Consider the following 16815-nt stretch of genomic DNA (forward strand, 5'->3'; position numbering starts at 1 on the left):
GTGAATTAGGAACTATTTCTTTTACATAAATTGGAATTCATTCCAGAATTCATCTTTTTAAAAAGATAAATCAATGTGAATAAAACTGTCATTGGTGAATTGCATACAATATCCTATTTTAATGAATGAATCTATTTCATTATGTCAGTTTCTTTGTTCAAGGTTTATAATATGCTTTCCCACAATGATGGAGTTTCTCTTCTCCCACCCCCAAAAAAGACTGAGTTCTGTTCAAAGAAATAAAATGTGAGCTATTAAGTTAGAATAAAATATTCTGAATCATTTATCTGAAATTCAGGGTCAAGAAAACTGCTTATATTCTAAAATTATTTCTGTAATATAAAAGGATTGATTTAGCCATAAATAAACAGAAAATAACAATACTGTGATGCCTGATATATGCATTTGTGTTACATTTACTCAAAGGACTCTTATTTATCTGCATTAGTAAACTGACTGCTAGATAAGAATCATCTCTGTGTTACTAGACCTTTACATAGATTTTTATCAGCGCCTCTCTTGCTGCGCTATCCATTTGTTTTCATGTCATTTACCCAGCTGGATAACGAGCTCCTGAAGGACAGGTTGTTCTGATTCCCCAGCATCTATGACGGTGTCTGGCATAAAGAAGGAACTTCAAACATATCTCCTCAATTAATAAAAAAACAAAAAGGGTCCTAGGTTAAGGACATCAGGACCACTTTTACCTCCCCAGCTTCGTCTTGGGTGGTGTCTGGTGATCAAGTATATCACCAGGCTCCACAGCCGAGCCGCTGTCTTCATGCCAAGAGCAGTGCACAGGAAGGAAGCCAGAGAAGGGTCATGAACTGATGTCCAGACACCAGCAGGAATAGACACAAACTCAAAGCTGAGCAGGTAGAAGACAAACAGAGCTGGAGATCAGAAAGTGATCTGCTAAAGCTCAGTCCAGATGCAAGTGAGAACAGTAGTGCCTGAGGGATCCAGAGAGGTTAGTGGGATAAAAACTGAGGAAAATTAGCAAGTATATTTGCAGTGTATAATTTCCTCACTGTAGCCATATAGACCCATAATGAGCAGGCTTTCTCTAGTGTTTACATTGTTCCCTCCACCTATAATATGCTTTCATCACCCCAGTTCTTCCACTGTTTTTGTAGAGGCTCATGCATCTCAGTCATTCTCTGAGAAGTCTTAACAAATTCCTCAAAACTAGGTTGGCTGCTTCCTATAAGTTCATATTGTTCTTTGTGCTACTGAATTCATCACAGTGTATGGAAATTGCATATTCAGGGACCTGTTTTACTAACTTGTCTGAAAGTTGCACACATTCACTATACCCAGAGCCTAACACAGTGCAGGCATTTGATATATATTTGTTGAATGAAATAAGGATGAATGTTTTGTTTTTACATGTGGAGAACTGTTGAAACACTGGGTTGTCTTTTCAGTATGGCAGTGAGCAGTTTCTAGTATTCATTCATTCAACAAATATTCCTCAAGTGCCTATTAGGGGCCAGGTACTGTACTAGATACTGTGAACATTATGGTATGAATTTTTATCCTATCTACACAATGACCCTTTCATGTAGTGTGTGTTTTGTATGGTGCTTTTTGTATTTTAACACTAATTATAACAATAACTATGTAGAGGTGGTGCTTTTGTCTCACATATTGCAAATGATGAAAGTGAGTTTCATGGAAGTTAACTGCTCAAGATCTAATCTTCTAAAAAGTTGAGGAGGCGGCTGGAATCAAACTCAGCTCTGTCTGATTCAAAGTCAATTCTATTTCTACTATGCATCTATGAATATTTATTATAATTAATATAATGCATATAATTATATAATATATTATATAATTAATTATATAATTAATATAATATAATATACTTGGTGAGCAGATAAATTATAGAGATTGTGTCCCTCTTTGATATCTTTGGGACAAGTGAATAAAATATTTGGGTAATCTTTTTCCTTTAGAATTTGTCTATATAACAAAGAATAGTCTCAGGATAACTGAACAGTTTTCTAAGTGGATTATTTCTGTGTGCCTTAAAAATTGACTTTCACTAGGCAATATTTCATTATGAAATAAAATAAACTTTGTTAAAATATAAGACATCCCACTCTTGGTCAATATTTCATGAATGCTCTTGAGGTCCGTACTGAAATTTGGAGAATATAATTCTGAGTTAGAGTCTGAGCATCAGAAAATAACTCGTTCATTGTCCACTTGCACCTTAATTATAGCTACTGGGAATACAATGATTTAAGATTAAATACAATTAAGGAAAATTGAAAGAGATTATGTAACAATGAGGTGTTAAGATGTAAACTTTATTTTATCCACTATTCAGTGCCTTTGGGACATTTATTTAAATACCCAGTGATCTGATCCTCAGAGTTGAAGTCTTTAGTATTTGAGTCCAGTACTGAAGGTAGATCTTTATAGCGCTTCACTTTACAGGTCTGTAATCATACCTGTCATACTGCCCTTCTCACTTCTCATCCAACACTTTTCCAGATGGTCCAACCTGTTTGACCACTTCATGTAAATGAGTATGTATATATAAATGCCTGTGAATGTGCATATGTAAATACACCTAGTGAAAGGAAGATTAAAAATTAAGTCAAGGCTAAAATGAAACATTTGGGGCTCCAGAATAAGCTGTTAGAGTGGAAGGAAGATTGCAATCATAGGGACTTCTGGATCTGACTCTCAGTACTGTCACTATCTTGCAATTTAGATAAAATTTTTAAAGGCTCCTAACGTTTACTTTTCTCATACATAGTAGTATAATAATACTAACAGTTAATTAGCATGAAAACTCTAATGAGTTAATTAAATAAGGTTGGTGAAGGGACTTTTCTAAATATAAAGCACCATATAGATATACATATGGAATTGAAAATTCCCATTTTTCCTAGTGAAACTATATAGAAATACATTTAGATGCAAAGTATGTATAATTCATTTTCCACCATCATGTGTAGATAGGTGTGAAATACATATTTTTTAATGATGGACATCTGATTTGGCTTTCCTTTCCTGGGAGAACCTAAGTCTGGAGTTATACCAGAGCCTCATTTAGATTGGGAGGCTAGGGAAGGTTTGGGGGAGGAAAGGCCCTGCCCAATGAACACGTGTAGGCTAGATAAAATGCTGGGGGAAGAGCAGGGCTTGGGAAAGGAAATAACATTTCCAGGCAAACTGATCAGAAAGTCCAGAAGCTTCCAGATGGGACTCTTGTCTGAGGGTCTCGTAAAGGAGATAAAGATAAAACATAACTGTAATAGAAAGCAAAATCTAGTCAGTGCTGTGAGAGCGCCCTGAGATGGGAATCTGAAGGGAGTTTGGAGAAGGACCACTTCCAGCTGAGCAATCAGGGAGGAGGGTGTAGGGGTCTGGGAGGGTGGGGAGAAGGAGGGGAGGAAGGAAGAAGGAGGGAGGCTTTGTGAAAAGCAGAGTACAGCTGTCCTATGCTCTTTGCTTCATATTCTTATTTTTCCTATGGTTTTGAAGGTCATCTCTCTTGCTGCTGATTCTGAAATTTATCATCTCCAGGCTGGAACTCTCCCTTTGAGTTCCAGACTCGTCTATTCAGCTGCTTTCTCAACATCTTAACTTGAACGTCTAATAGGCATTTTATATTTAGCATATTAATATAGGTAACTTGATCTGTGCCTCTAAACCTTGCTCCACCCCCAGACATCTCCACTTTAATTCTGTTTCTACCATGCATTGTTCAAGCCAAAACCTTTGGGCTCCCCCTTTACTCCTCTCTATTTATCACTCCTCATATTCAATCCAACAACAAATCATACTACGTTTAAGCTTCAAAGTATATATCCAGTGCAATAATTGGTATCACCAACATTTGTACCTCTCAGTTCCAAGCCATCATCGTTCCTTACCTGGACTACTGTATTAGGTTCCCAAATGAACTCTCTAATCACGTTCTTGATTCCCTGTAGTACAGTCTCCACAGAGTATCTGGAATAGTCCTTAAACATAAATCAGACTTGTAACTCCTCTGCTTAAAACATCCAAAAGGTTTCACATCACATTTAGTATAAAAATGGCCTACCGGTTCAATGTGATTGGACCCCTGACTGCATCTTCAAAGGAATCTCTAACCCACTCTCCCTTTGTTCATTATGCTTCAGCTACATTGTTCTTCATTCTATTCTTAGAAAAGAATGCTTATTTCTGCATCAGAGCCCTTGCATTTTTCTCTGCCTGGAATATTCTTTTCCCAGACTTCTGTGTGACTGCTCCCTTTTCATTAGTCAGGTCTGAGTTCAAATATCATAAACTCAGAACACTCTTTCCTGATCACTCTAACGGAAATACCACTGTCCCCTCCACGATATTATTTAATCCACTGCACTTTACTCTTATTAGAGCAAATATTGCTATCTAAAGTTATTATATACGTGTGTGTCTGTATTTGTTTTTTCTGCCAGTCCCCCTTTAATGCACTTCAAAAGAGAAGCCACCCTTCTTATCCCTTTACTCCCCTGATTTGCCAGTGCCTAGGTCAGTGCTTGGCACATAATAGGGCTCATTAAATATTTTTTTAGCTGTTGAATGATTTTTTCCTATGTAATCAGTTTTCATTTATCCAAAGTAGTTAATTGAATCTTGCATGAGAGCACAAAGACTTTTTAAACTACCAATCATAAATTAATTTATACGGAAAACTAATTTACAAATAATAAAACTTATTAAGAGATTTTGAGTGGGTATTCAAGAATTTGAGGACAATGCCAACTGACAGACTCCATTCTGATAATTCCATGCATAGCTTATCACATTATAACTAGGAAATCATGAACATGTTTTAGTCTAGCAGAAGAAAAATAAGTAAGTAAATAAATAAAATTAACAGGCACAATATAAAATGCTTAGGTAATATAAGATGATTGTGTGCATAGCTACATGATCTGCCATTAGTCATTGTTTTTCCTGTTGACAACTTAGTGGGAAGGACTTCTTGGTAAAGGACTAGAGTGCAAGCCGAGTAATCAGGAAACATCAGGGATTCACAAACACTCATACCTCATGAGGGTATTGACAATACCATTAATAAACCACAGTGTGAAATTAATGCAATGCCTTGTGGCGACAATGATCCCCTGAGACCCACCTGTGGTGGCATTGTTGCTATGACTCATTGTCAGAAATTGTTAGGAGGACAAAAACCTTGAAAATTGGACTAAAAACTTTATGAATAACATAATGTTTACATGAGTTGGGAGAGAAGTATTTTGCTTTTGTTTCAGAGTTGAGAAATTAACTATTTAAGTTAGTAATGAAACTGACATCATTGAAAATGCTTGACACAAATGGTTGCCTAATATGTCAGCCGATTAATAAGACTATTCAGTTTAAACACCAGTAAGCTATTGAGCAGCTATAATGAACCAGACATGGGGAAAATACGAAGAAAGAAAGAAGAACGAAGGGAGCGAGAAAGGGAGCAAGGAAGGAGAGAAGGAGAGAAAAAAGGAAAGATTGAAGGAAGGAAGCCTCCTTTAAGTCATGGAGATCACAAGTTAGTGATAGTATACACAAGTAAACACCTAACTATACCCTGTCCAACTCTAATTAGAAGTAACTGCATTAATAGGCATACAAACGAAGCATCACAAGCAGGTGTATGAAAAACTGATTCATTATTGAGACAGAAGGGAGGACTGGATAAAGTGTCAGGAAGTAATTAATACCAGAATGTGTACTTGAAGAATAAGTAGGATTTAAAGAGAAAAAAGAGATGGTACACAAACATTTCTTTTTAGTGTTTGAATAACTGATAGATATTATGGTGGTAGTTTCCATAGAGCTAAATAGAGAGGTAGTCCACAGTCCTATATATTATTGCAAGACATGATTATATATAACACCATACCTGATTATAATCAGTGTTTACTTTTTACTGATTTGAGTTGTAAGCTCAGTATTCTTATTAAAATAATTATTCTCCAAGGAAAGACTGTTGCTAAATTTTTATATTATATTCACAAGAAAGTTGCATGATGCTGCTTGCAGCTTTCAGGCTCTGCCTCTTTACTTCAGCCAACTTGCCAGTAGCCCCATAGACGTGTACCGATACACAGGGAAATAAGTTACCTATTCTGCGCCCTGACTCCTAGTTTACTTAAAATCAGTTTATTGGATTTAAATCATACAGTAACCATAAATTTTAAATTGCACTAAAAATATTGGTAATCTTGTTCTATGTGAACACTAGATTTTTCATGGGTAAATATGTGACAGGCAGTTGGTGGCTACAATTTGGATAATTCAATAAGTAGGACAAACAATTATCATGAGAATGGTAAGACTTCTCAAGAGAAAGAACATGTGATATGATTAACAAGAAGAGAGGTGCTCAACCTCTAGAGTGTGTGGACAAGAGGGGAAATATAATCCAGAAATGTAAAGGAAGAAAAGGAGTAGAAAAGTAACTCCAGGTCAAGTAGCGCTGGATCGTGAAACCAAAGAGAGGAAGGAGTTTCAAGTAGAAAGGGCTCCAGAAAGTCAAAGGGAAAAAGGACAAAAATTGCAAAGAAAAGAGTCAATATTTATTTACTTTGACAAAGCAGTTTTTGGAGGAAGAGTAGAAAGGAAGATGACTTCTAAAAAGTAAGGAATTGGTGGAAAAATGGAAGTATAAATTGTGCTTCATAATGGATGTTTGAAAGTGAATAAAAAGGAATAAATATGATGTAACGGGCAGGGACAGGAGCAAATTAAGACGGTTATATTTTTTAAGATGTTGAGACCTCTGCAAATTTGAAGATCCAGGAAAGAAGGGGATACAAAGAGAAAAACTGAAATGCTTACAAGGATTCTGAGAGCAAGTCCACTCAAGTGTCTTGAAGAGGAAGGTCTAAGATGCAATGAAGGACACTGAATATGAGACTTAGAATTAGTCATGAGGATGTCTTACAAAAGCCACAGAATCTTGCAAAATTCTTTTTGTAATCTCATCTATAATTCTCAACTACCTTTTTCACATAGTATTTGACACCATGATGAATTTCCGATTTCCAACTTTGTTCCAACATACTCTCTTCCTTTTGTTAAGTGATGTAGGCCTCTTCATTAAAGGGATCTCTCAATCCAGCTCTAGATTAGAAAAAAAAATCTTATGTGTAAAGAAATAGCCTCTTTGGGACTTCCCTGGTGGTCCAGTGGTAAAGAATCCACCTTCCAATACAGGGGATGCAGGTTCGATCCCTGGTCGGGGACCTAAGATCCCACATGTCGCGGGGCAACTAAGCCCACGTGCCACAACTACTGAGCCCGGGCACCTCAACTAGAGAGCCCTCGGGCCGCAAACTACAAAGGCCACGTACTCTGGAGCCCACGCGCCACAACTACAGAGCCCACACGCTCTGGAGCCCGAGTGCCACAACTAGAGAAGAGAAAACCCACATGCCACAACTAGAGAGAAGCCCGCACGCTGCAACAAAGAGCCCTCGTGCCATAACAAAAGAGCCTGCATGCCTCAACGAAGATCCCACCTGCCGCAACTAAGATCCGACACAGCCAAAAAAATAAAAATAAATTAACTTAAAAAAAAAAAAGAAGTAGCCTCTTCAAGGACCTCCTAAGAGTCAAGTGGGACATTTATATCATGAGGTACTCCTGACGGAGTGGACTCATATCATCATTCCTCCTTCACCATCTTTCTTATACACTTCTTTCTGAGTGCTTTTCAGAACATCAGGAAGGCTCAGGAAGGAAAACGGTGAGTGTGATGTGACAGAAGTGAGATGTAAACATGATGAAAGATCAAGAAGATGTGAAATTTTGGTTTAATGCTGAGAGTGTCACTGAAGTGACTGTTCATAGAACACCAGCACAGCATCTGGAGAAGCCAGGAGAAAGGTAATAGGCTTGGTTTGTGTAAGTAAATCAGTGGTTTAATCATTGAAACTGTAGCAATTCTCAGGACTTTGGGGGTTTTGTTTCTTATTAAATGGATGAAAAAAAAGTGGAGAGTGGGCTTCCCTGGTGGCGCAGTGGTTGAGGGTCTGCCTGCCAATGCAGGGGATGCGGGTTCGAGCCCTGGTCTGGGAAGATCCCACATGCCGCGGAGCAACTGGGCCCGTGAGCCACAACTGCTGAGCCTGCGCGTCTGGAGCCTGTGCTCCGCAACAAGAGAGGCCGCGACGGTGAGAGGCCCGTGCACCGCGATGAAGAGCGGCCCCCCACTTGCCACAACTAGAGAAAGCCCTCGCACAGAAACGAAGACCCAACGCAGCCAAAAATAAATAAATTAATTAATTAATTAAAAAAAAAAAAAAAAAAGTGGAGAGTAAGGAAGGTGCCATGAAACATATAGGGCTGAGGGAGTGAGTTCCAAGTTTAAGAACTCAAAAGCAGAAAACTGCCTTACTTAAAATGTGTTTGTCCAGCCTATGGTCAAGCTTGTGTCTTACTGAATTTAATTAATACAAATCAAGTATGGTGAAGTCAAGTGGCATCAATAGGGTTGTTCCTCAGCATAATGTCACTTGTTCGACTTACCTTCCACATAGTTTTCAAACCAATTTAATCCAACTTCCCTCCCAACTTCTAAATTAAAGGAGTTAATAAAATATTTTGAGCCCCAGGTTATAGTGATAATGTGAAGCCAACTCTATGAGTGGACTTATCAGTAATGAAAGGCAACAGAATTCAGATAGATAGATAGATACTTAGGCAGGCAGGCAGACAGATAGACAGAATAGTTAGGATACATACATACATACATGTACTTACACAGTTAGTTTGTATTTGGTTTCTTTTATAACCTGAAAGTCTAGAATCCTCATTCTCAGATTCATGTCTCCAATGCAAAGTCTCTGGAATCCCAAACTAGCATATCTAACATCTCTACTTGTATATTAGAAAGTCACCATATTTAAAACAGAATTCTTCTCCCCCAAACTAGTATTCTCTGTGGACCTTCTCTCAATGAATGCTACAAATAGCCCTCCAGTTGTTTAAGCAGGAGATCTGAAAGTCATATAATCCTCTGTTCCTCTCCATATAGCCAGCAAGTCTGAAAATCCCACGATTCCATGCTTCATTATCTCTCAAATTTCTTCACTATTTTCCATCTCCACTACTATCATCCAAGCTACAGTGATCTGTCTACTGAATCAGTGCAACTGCATCTTCATTTGCAACTGCATCTTCTACTTTTGCCTCTCATCACTAATTTTTTCATATTTTAACTAGTTTATAGAGTGATGCTTCTAAAATGCAAATCTGATTGTGTCACTGCTTACCTGAAACTCTTCGGTGACTTTTCTTGTCTTTAGGACAAAGGCTAAAATCTTTAAAGTGGCCTGTGAGGTTCCTATGATATGGCTTTTGGCATGCTGTGCCATTCTCCCTCTCACTCTCTGCCCTGGCCGTCTTTCATTTCTGTAAATGAGTCATGCTCTTTCCTATCTTAAGGACTTCAAATAATGGCTTCAAATAGGCTACTTCTTCCTAGGATACTGCTTTACCTGGTTAATTATTACTGGCATACTTCATTACTTGGTTAATTGTCACTCATCTTTTGAGCTCAGATTAAACACTGGCTTCAGAGAAGTCTTCTTGGTCCCCAGACAAGGTCAAGTCAGCTTCTCATATTTCTTCATTGTACTTCTTTCCCTTGTTGTAATCAACTTGTAATTAAAAATTATTATGTGATCTTGATGTTAATACTTGTATTTACTGTTATGGCCTCAAATATATCTTTTTTGTTATATTGGGTGTTTTGTACATAAGTTCATTGCATAGCATTTAGGAGCTACTAAATAAATATGTAGAATGAATGAATTAATAAACAAATGAGAAAATTATAGAGAGGAAAGAATTAGCCAATTGCTTAAGTATGTTAAAAGCGTGAAAATCAGTGCTGATGGCCAGCGGACTAAAGAAGCAACAATTTGGATGGTGTGGTTCAGATAATGGACAAGTGAGGAGAGGTTCAGGGTGGGCTAGACCAATTAAAAATCCATCATGTTTGTAACCTTAAGTCCACATTCTTCTGTGTGTTGTGATTTTTAATTAGTAAGGATCACAAGTTCATTATCAATACTGTATACATATTAATTCCAATATTTTGAAACATATACAGCATAATTGTCAGTAACTGATTATCTGGAAGTAGTAATAACACTCCATGTATGGTGATAATATGCAACATTAATCTAAAAACTTGCCAACTTTTAGTATTCAATAAAATGAAAGTCTCTTTTTTTCAGTTAAACATTTAATGTAGCAAATCACGCATAAAGATACAGCCTTATGATCAATGATGAATTAACAGCCACATTTCAATTTAACACCTACTTATAACATTTAATGTTTTTGTTTTTGATACAAATAGCACATAATTCAACATAGACTGGTTTCAGCATTAAAGAGGATTGATTACTTTGTGTAATTAAAAAGTCCAAGGTGGTCAGGGTTTGGTATGGTGTGACCAGGACTCTGACTCCATTTCTTAGTGACTCTTCGTGTTTCAGCTCCACACTCAGGATGGTTTCTCTCTCGTGGTGGAAGAATAACATTCAGCAGCTTTACAATCTCATGTGACATTGTCCAAATGGACAAAGAGGATATATGCATCCCACATTCCCAGCAAAGGTTCTGACTAGGTCAGGATAAATATAAAGTCTAATTATATTGACTAAGGTTATCTAAATCAATAACTGTGGCAACAAAAGAGATAACCCTGATTGACTGAAACCAATCAGCCCACAGCTTTGGAGTTAAAGCATGTGTTTAATACAGGAGAAGACAAGAGTGAATATGGACAGGAAAACACTACCTACTATAAGTCAGGGCTTCTGGATAATGCTGCAAATGTACGATTAAAAAAAGAAAAAACATACACACACACACACACACACAAACACATGCCTTCTAATCACATAAATGCATATAGTAAAATTAACTTTACTGGACATTATCATAAATAAAAATATGAAATTACAGGTTGTCCACCAATAAACTACTTTTAAAAGTTATTCATTAATTTATACAGCAACTTGTTATCTCGTTACTCTAACTGCATTTCCACAGATTTCAAGTATGTTTTAAAGCAGTTAGGTAATCAGATTATTTTCATTTCTCAAATATATATATTGCTTTTATATAATTTCAGATGAATAATCACTGAGTTCTTTCAACAAAAATGACCATGTCTTGGTCACCATTTGACCACAAACATTAAGTGCTTTGCCTAGCACACAGTAGGTTCTAAATAAATAAATAGGTGTTGATTAAATTAATGAATTTCCACTTTAAAAATAATCACTTTTATTATCTAGCAGCTTGATGGTGATGGAGTACTTGAGTTGAGGATTTCACTGTGTCTAATTCACTTACTTATTCTAAAATTTATCAACTAAATTGAAAATCTGCTCTCTGAAATACACTATTCTAGGTAATAAACAATAAAGTAAGTAATATTGATACAAAAGTAATAAAAAGTCATTATTTCCATATTTCTTATAGCATCCTGTGCATATAAACGCAATCATAGCATTTATAATGTTTAATTTGTCATCTATTAATTCAATAAATATTTATACACTGTTTACTATTTGCCAAGTACTCGGATATAAATATAACAAGGATACAATACCTGTCCCCAAGGAACTTAAGTGTGGGTGGGATGGGGGTGAAGGTGGATAAAGAATATGTTATTTGTCATTGTAACTCAAATGATAGCATAGATATATAGTAGGTGCCTAATAAACATTTGTTAAGTTTACATTATAATCATTGAAGACTGAATTAATAATGTCCTTTGGAGAATTTTACAACTCACTCACTTCTTTTGGAAGGGATTCGAGTGGAACTCCAGTCAATCACGATTCTAAAACCAATCAATTAGGAATTAGGGGGATGAAACACTGAATTAGACAGACTGAAGTTTATGAGAGTGTTAAAAATAAAATTCAAGACATTAAGTTTATGGAATGCTGGTAAATTCCCTAAAGGATAACATACTTTGACTTTCCTAACGATCCCGGTTGCCAAGTTCTTTGTTATAATTAACCTCAGGGCTTTAATCAAGGGTTCATGAAAACAGAACTGCTGTTCCCAGAACCTGATGTTTCTCTCTCCAAACACTGATCATCTTGCATGTGAGGATGTCCAGACCCTCAGTTATGACCAGCTATTCTTTCTGCATTTCCAAACTCAATCCATCCATCCCTGTGTTTAACCTTCACATGGTCACACTGGACTCCCAATTCTTTTGTTGATTCTACAAACATTTACAGAATGCCTATTATGTGCCAAAACCATTACTTGACTCTGTGAGGGATGTGTGAGAATGAGTCCAAGCTCTGACACCTGGGTGACTTGAAAGAAGTCTAGACAGAGCAACTGACTAGGGAAGAAAGAAGATGAGTTTGAGTTTAAGTCTAGAGTTTCAGATGACGATGGGACACCTAGATAGAACTACCAGGAAAATAGTTATAATTGTGGGACAGAATCTTTGGAGAGAATTTGGATCTCCATAAATGCAATAGTTAAGAGGGAATTCTTAACCACCACTCACACATGCCATAAAAATCTCCATCCTTGTACCTGATGGTCCCTTTGCCTGAAAAATCCCTTTTTTCTCAACCTATACAAAACCTATGGATATATCAAAACTTAGTTCAAGTCCTTTCTTTTCTTTAGAGCCTGCTCTGCCTATCCTTATTCCTGTAAATATTCCCTGTTGCTAAACTTCTCTTCTAGTGTGTATCATAACACTTGTCATTTGCTTACAGATAGCCTTAGGTTGTTCTAAATTAATTTGTGTACCAAAAGTTTATCAACCAAGAAGACTTTAATTTTCTTGAAGACAGAAAATATTACTTCCCCTCTGAAACCGCCACAGGCCTTAAACCTCAGCCTGTCTTCCAAAATCATTATCCATTTAAATTGCTAGCATATCTCTTTTTTGCTTGTCACAACAAAGTCCTTCTTCCTTAACAGGTGCCACACTCCTTCCTTTTATCCAATACTACGGAGTCCCTGTTTTACTGACAAACAGTGGGTTATGTGCTGGGGCTATAGAACTAAAACACCATCCTTAAGAAGTTCACTATTTCTTGAAGAACAGAAGCATACAGGGAATTCCCTGGTGAACCACTGGTTAGGACTCCGCGCTTCCACTGCGGGGGGCACGGGTTCAATCCCTGGTAGGGGAACTAAGATCCCGCAAGCCGCACGGCATGGCCAAAAAAAAAAAAAAAAAAAAATATATATATATATATATATATATATATATATATATATATGTAAACAATTGAAATGCAGTGCAATGTATGCTAAATTGGAATTAAACACTGGGAGTTTTAAGGTACAAAAATGAATATCTCTTTCAGACTGATCAGTCACAAAAGGCTTAGAAGAGAAGGCTCTGAAATGAGGTTAGAAAAACAGGTAGAAGTTAATAAAATGAAGGGAAGAAGAGTGTGACTAAGCAATCATGAGTGATTATTAAAACTGGTAGTTGCGAGGATTAATAAGAAACCATAATGTCTTCTAGGAACTTAATCAAGGCATACAAAAAGAACAGGCGAATGATGAGACATAATATTGAGCAAGGACAATATCATGAAAGATCTTATGTGATGTTAAGGAGTTTGGACTTTATTTAAAGGCAAAGAGAGCCAAAGAAAATGTTTATACAGAGATGTAGTATTATTAAGTTTGTGTTTTATAAATCTCACTGATAACAACAAAGGAAGACCTGCACACCTATTCCAAGTGAGAAAGGATGAATTTCTAAATAAACTCATCATGGGAAAAGGAATAGGTTCCCAAGATAATAAGGACATGGAATCACCATGACTTTGTTTCTGGAAGGAGAAGATCCCTGGTAAGGAAGAGTGCCACTGCCCCTCCCTCCCCTATGGCTCTGATTTAAACAATTAGTGGAATAATGGTAGAATCCATCTAGGAATGTACAGTAGAAAAGGCAACCATTTTCTGTCAGGGGAAATGACGAGGATTGTAGTTTGGGACAAACCGTATTGGAGATACCCTTGGGTTGAGCTGTCTCATAGGTGTTGAATACTCTGATTTAGAGCTTGGGAAGAATAACAAGGCTGGATGTAGATATTTAGAAGTAATTAGAAAAAAATAGCAGTTGAAGTTATAGCATGAAATGTAAATGAGAGTATATAAAAGTACAGGTAAAAAATACCAAAGACAAAAGAAAATGTGGTATATATATACACAATGGAATATTATTCAGCTATAAAAAAAGAATGAGATCTTGCCACTTACAACAACATGGATGAACCTTGAGGGCATTACGCTAAGTGAAATAAGTCAGACAGAGAAAGACAAATACCATATGACCTCACTTAAATGTGGAATCTAAAAAAAAAAAAAATTCATAGATACAAAGAACAGACTGGTGGGGGGATGGGGGGGCAAAATGGGTGAAGGGAGTCAAAAGGTACAAACTTCCAGCTATAAAGTAAATAAGTCATGGGGATATAATGTATAGCATGTTGACCATAGTTATAATACTGTATTGCATATTTGAAAGTTGTTAAGAGAGTAGATCTTGAAAGTTCCCATCACACACACAAAAAATTCTGTAACTATGTATAGTGATGGATATAACTAGACTTATTGTGGTGATTTCACAAGGTATACAAATACTGAAGCATTATGTTGTACAACTGAAACTAATATAATGTTGTATGTCAATTATATCTCAATTAAAAAAATAAAAAAGACAAAACCCCGGTGAACACTAATACCTAAGATGCAGGTGTAAGAAGAGAGGCTCGCCCAGAGGATGGAGAAAGCAGAGGGCAGTGAGAAGAGTACCAGGAAGAGTATGGTACCACAGAAGCCACAGGATAAGAGATTTTCAAGGAGAAAGTGATCAAACATCTTAAATGCAGCAGAGGTCAGTGACCCTCAACACCCCTTCCCCAGCCAAAAGTAGCACAGAATGAGTCTCCACTACACTCTAATACTTCTTAGATCCACCATGTAAATGATACGCTGATTCTTCCCTCATACTTCTCTGAATCTTCTCAATGCTTCTTTATAAGGCTATGTGCCTTGTCTTCACATCTGCTTGTTTCAAATGCTGCAACACAGTCCCACATAGATGCTTGATAATTACACTTTTTTTTTAATACTGTGGTATTTCTTGGTCTGAAATTACAGATATTAAACTATGAACCATTTGGCCCTGTCTACCTCTTCTCTGTTCTTCTCTTATTGTCTGGGTCATATTTTCTACTAAAGATAAAATATACTTCCCTTAATACCTTTTTCTCCCTTTCTACTTCTGAAACATGACTTTTGCTCTAACTGGATATTCAGGCACACACAGCTAGTACATTTAAACCATTTAGGGACAGTAGCAAACTAGAAAAATGATTTCATTAGCCTAAAAAACATCTATAATAAATGAATTTGGTAAGATGAGGAAGAAATGAGTCTATTTCTCAGAAATAAATTACTCTTAACTTGCCAGGCTTCTCTAGGGTGACTTTAATAATAGACATGGGTCCAGAGAAGAATGACTGAACTGCCTCAATTCACAGTGTTATTTTGTTGTTGTTGTTGACCCTTCTGTATTGAATTCTGACTAAAATCTTGTACTCCTCATTGACAATAATTTTACAATTGCAGATCATCATGTTGTCCCACCTCTTTGGAACAAATGATTTTCTTTCTGCCCCTTTCCAAAATATCCTATAAGGAATAATGTCTCAAATGAGGTGAAAATAACAGGTTCTGTTTTTCTTGTGCAAATGTATGTGCATCCGTGTGTGTGTGCATGCATATAAGTATGTCTGCATGTGTTAGTATGTATATTGATGTGTGTGCATGTGTGTGATTCTTTGTGTAAAATCCCAACTGCTCTACAGGACAGATACTATTCAGTGCTTTTCTGGTTAGCAGAAAAGACAAGAGGGTCATGTAGCAGGTTAGATAAAAATATTCTGTCCATCAGATGAACATTACACTGTGTTAAAACAACTCAACAAATAAACCACAAGTAACGATGATAACAAACAAAATTACCTCATTATTAAAATGTTCACTGATGCCTGTTCAAGTAAAATTTCTTTACTTTAATCTGACATGGTAATCTATGGGTGCTTAAAAATAATTTGTTGAAATGAAATTTAATTGAAAAGAATAGTGCTGCATGATAGGTAAGGAAAATAAACATCCAAGCTATGCTGTCATGTGCATTATGGCACATCCTCAATTCTTCCATCACCTAGAAATCGTAAATTCACTGTCCTTCTTTCTGAATAAGCACCCTTTTATCAGCTCTTAATTTCACTTTTACCATCTAGTTTTTGCTTTTACTGTCTCTCATTTTCACTGCTCCTTCATATGCCCTTGCTCTCATAGAATGCCCTTGTCTTATAATTTCTCCATTTCCCCCCAATATCTCAGCTCTTTCCAGGCCAGCCAGACTTTCTTAGTGATCCTATACCATAGTTAATTATTCAAACCACTTTCTCAGCCAAACCCTCAAATCTCTCATAAACCTGATCATTTAGCAAAATCCATTCCATAATCCATCTTCTGCACTCCTATTTCTAAACCATTTACTAGAGTAAAACATACAGCAGGATTCTGTCATGATCCACATCAGCTCTGTCTTCTTCCTCACTTCTCCTTCAGTCCTTCCTCCACTAAAATCTGGCTTCTGTCCTTACCTTTCCACCAAAACTCCCCAGTCATGCTGCCAGCTCCTAAAAACTGTTTTAAGTCCTGTGCTCTCTGCTGGATCTGACATTGTTGGCTATATTGTTCCTTTTGAAGCTCTTGCCTTTCTTGGCT

At 36.8% G+C, this 16815-nt stretch overlaps 2 protein-coding genes across 5 annotated transcripts in view; one reads left to right on the forward strand and one right to left on the reverse strand.

Moving 5' to 3' along the window:
- Positions 1–16815, forward strand: part of GRM5 (glutamate metabotropic receptor 5) — a 543363-nt gene that overhangs the window by 355617 nt on the left and 170931 nt on the right. The gene's annotated exons all lie outside the window — the stretch shown is intronic.
- LOC309636771 (uncharacterized protein) overlaps positions 1–16815 on the reverse strand; it is a 355047-nt gene that overhangs the window by 5323 nt on the left and 332909 nt on the right. Inside the window, exon 8 of the mRNA XM_082410294.1 lies at positions 3894–3983. The gene's annotated coding sequence lies outside the window, so the exon portion shown is untranslated. The remainder of the gene's footprint in view (positions 1–3893; positions 3984–16815) is intronic.

The sequence above is a fragment of the Balaenoptera physalus genome (assembly GCF_965194825.1).
Source record: "Balaenoptera physalus genome assembly, chromosome: 10".
Lineage (NCBI taxonomy): Eukaryota > Metazoa > Chordata > Mammalia > Artiodactyla > Balaenopteridae > Balaenoptera > Balaenoptera physalus.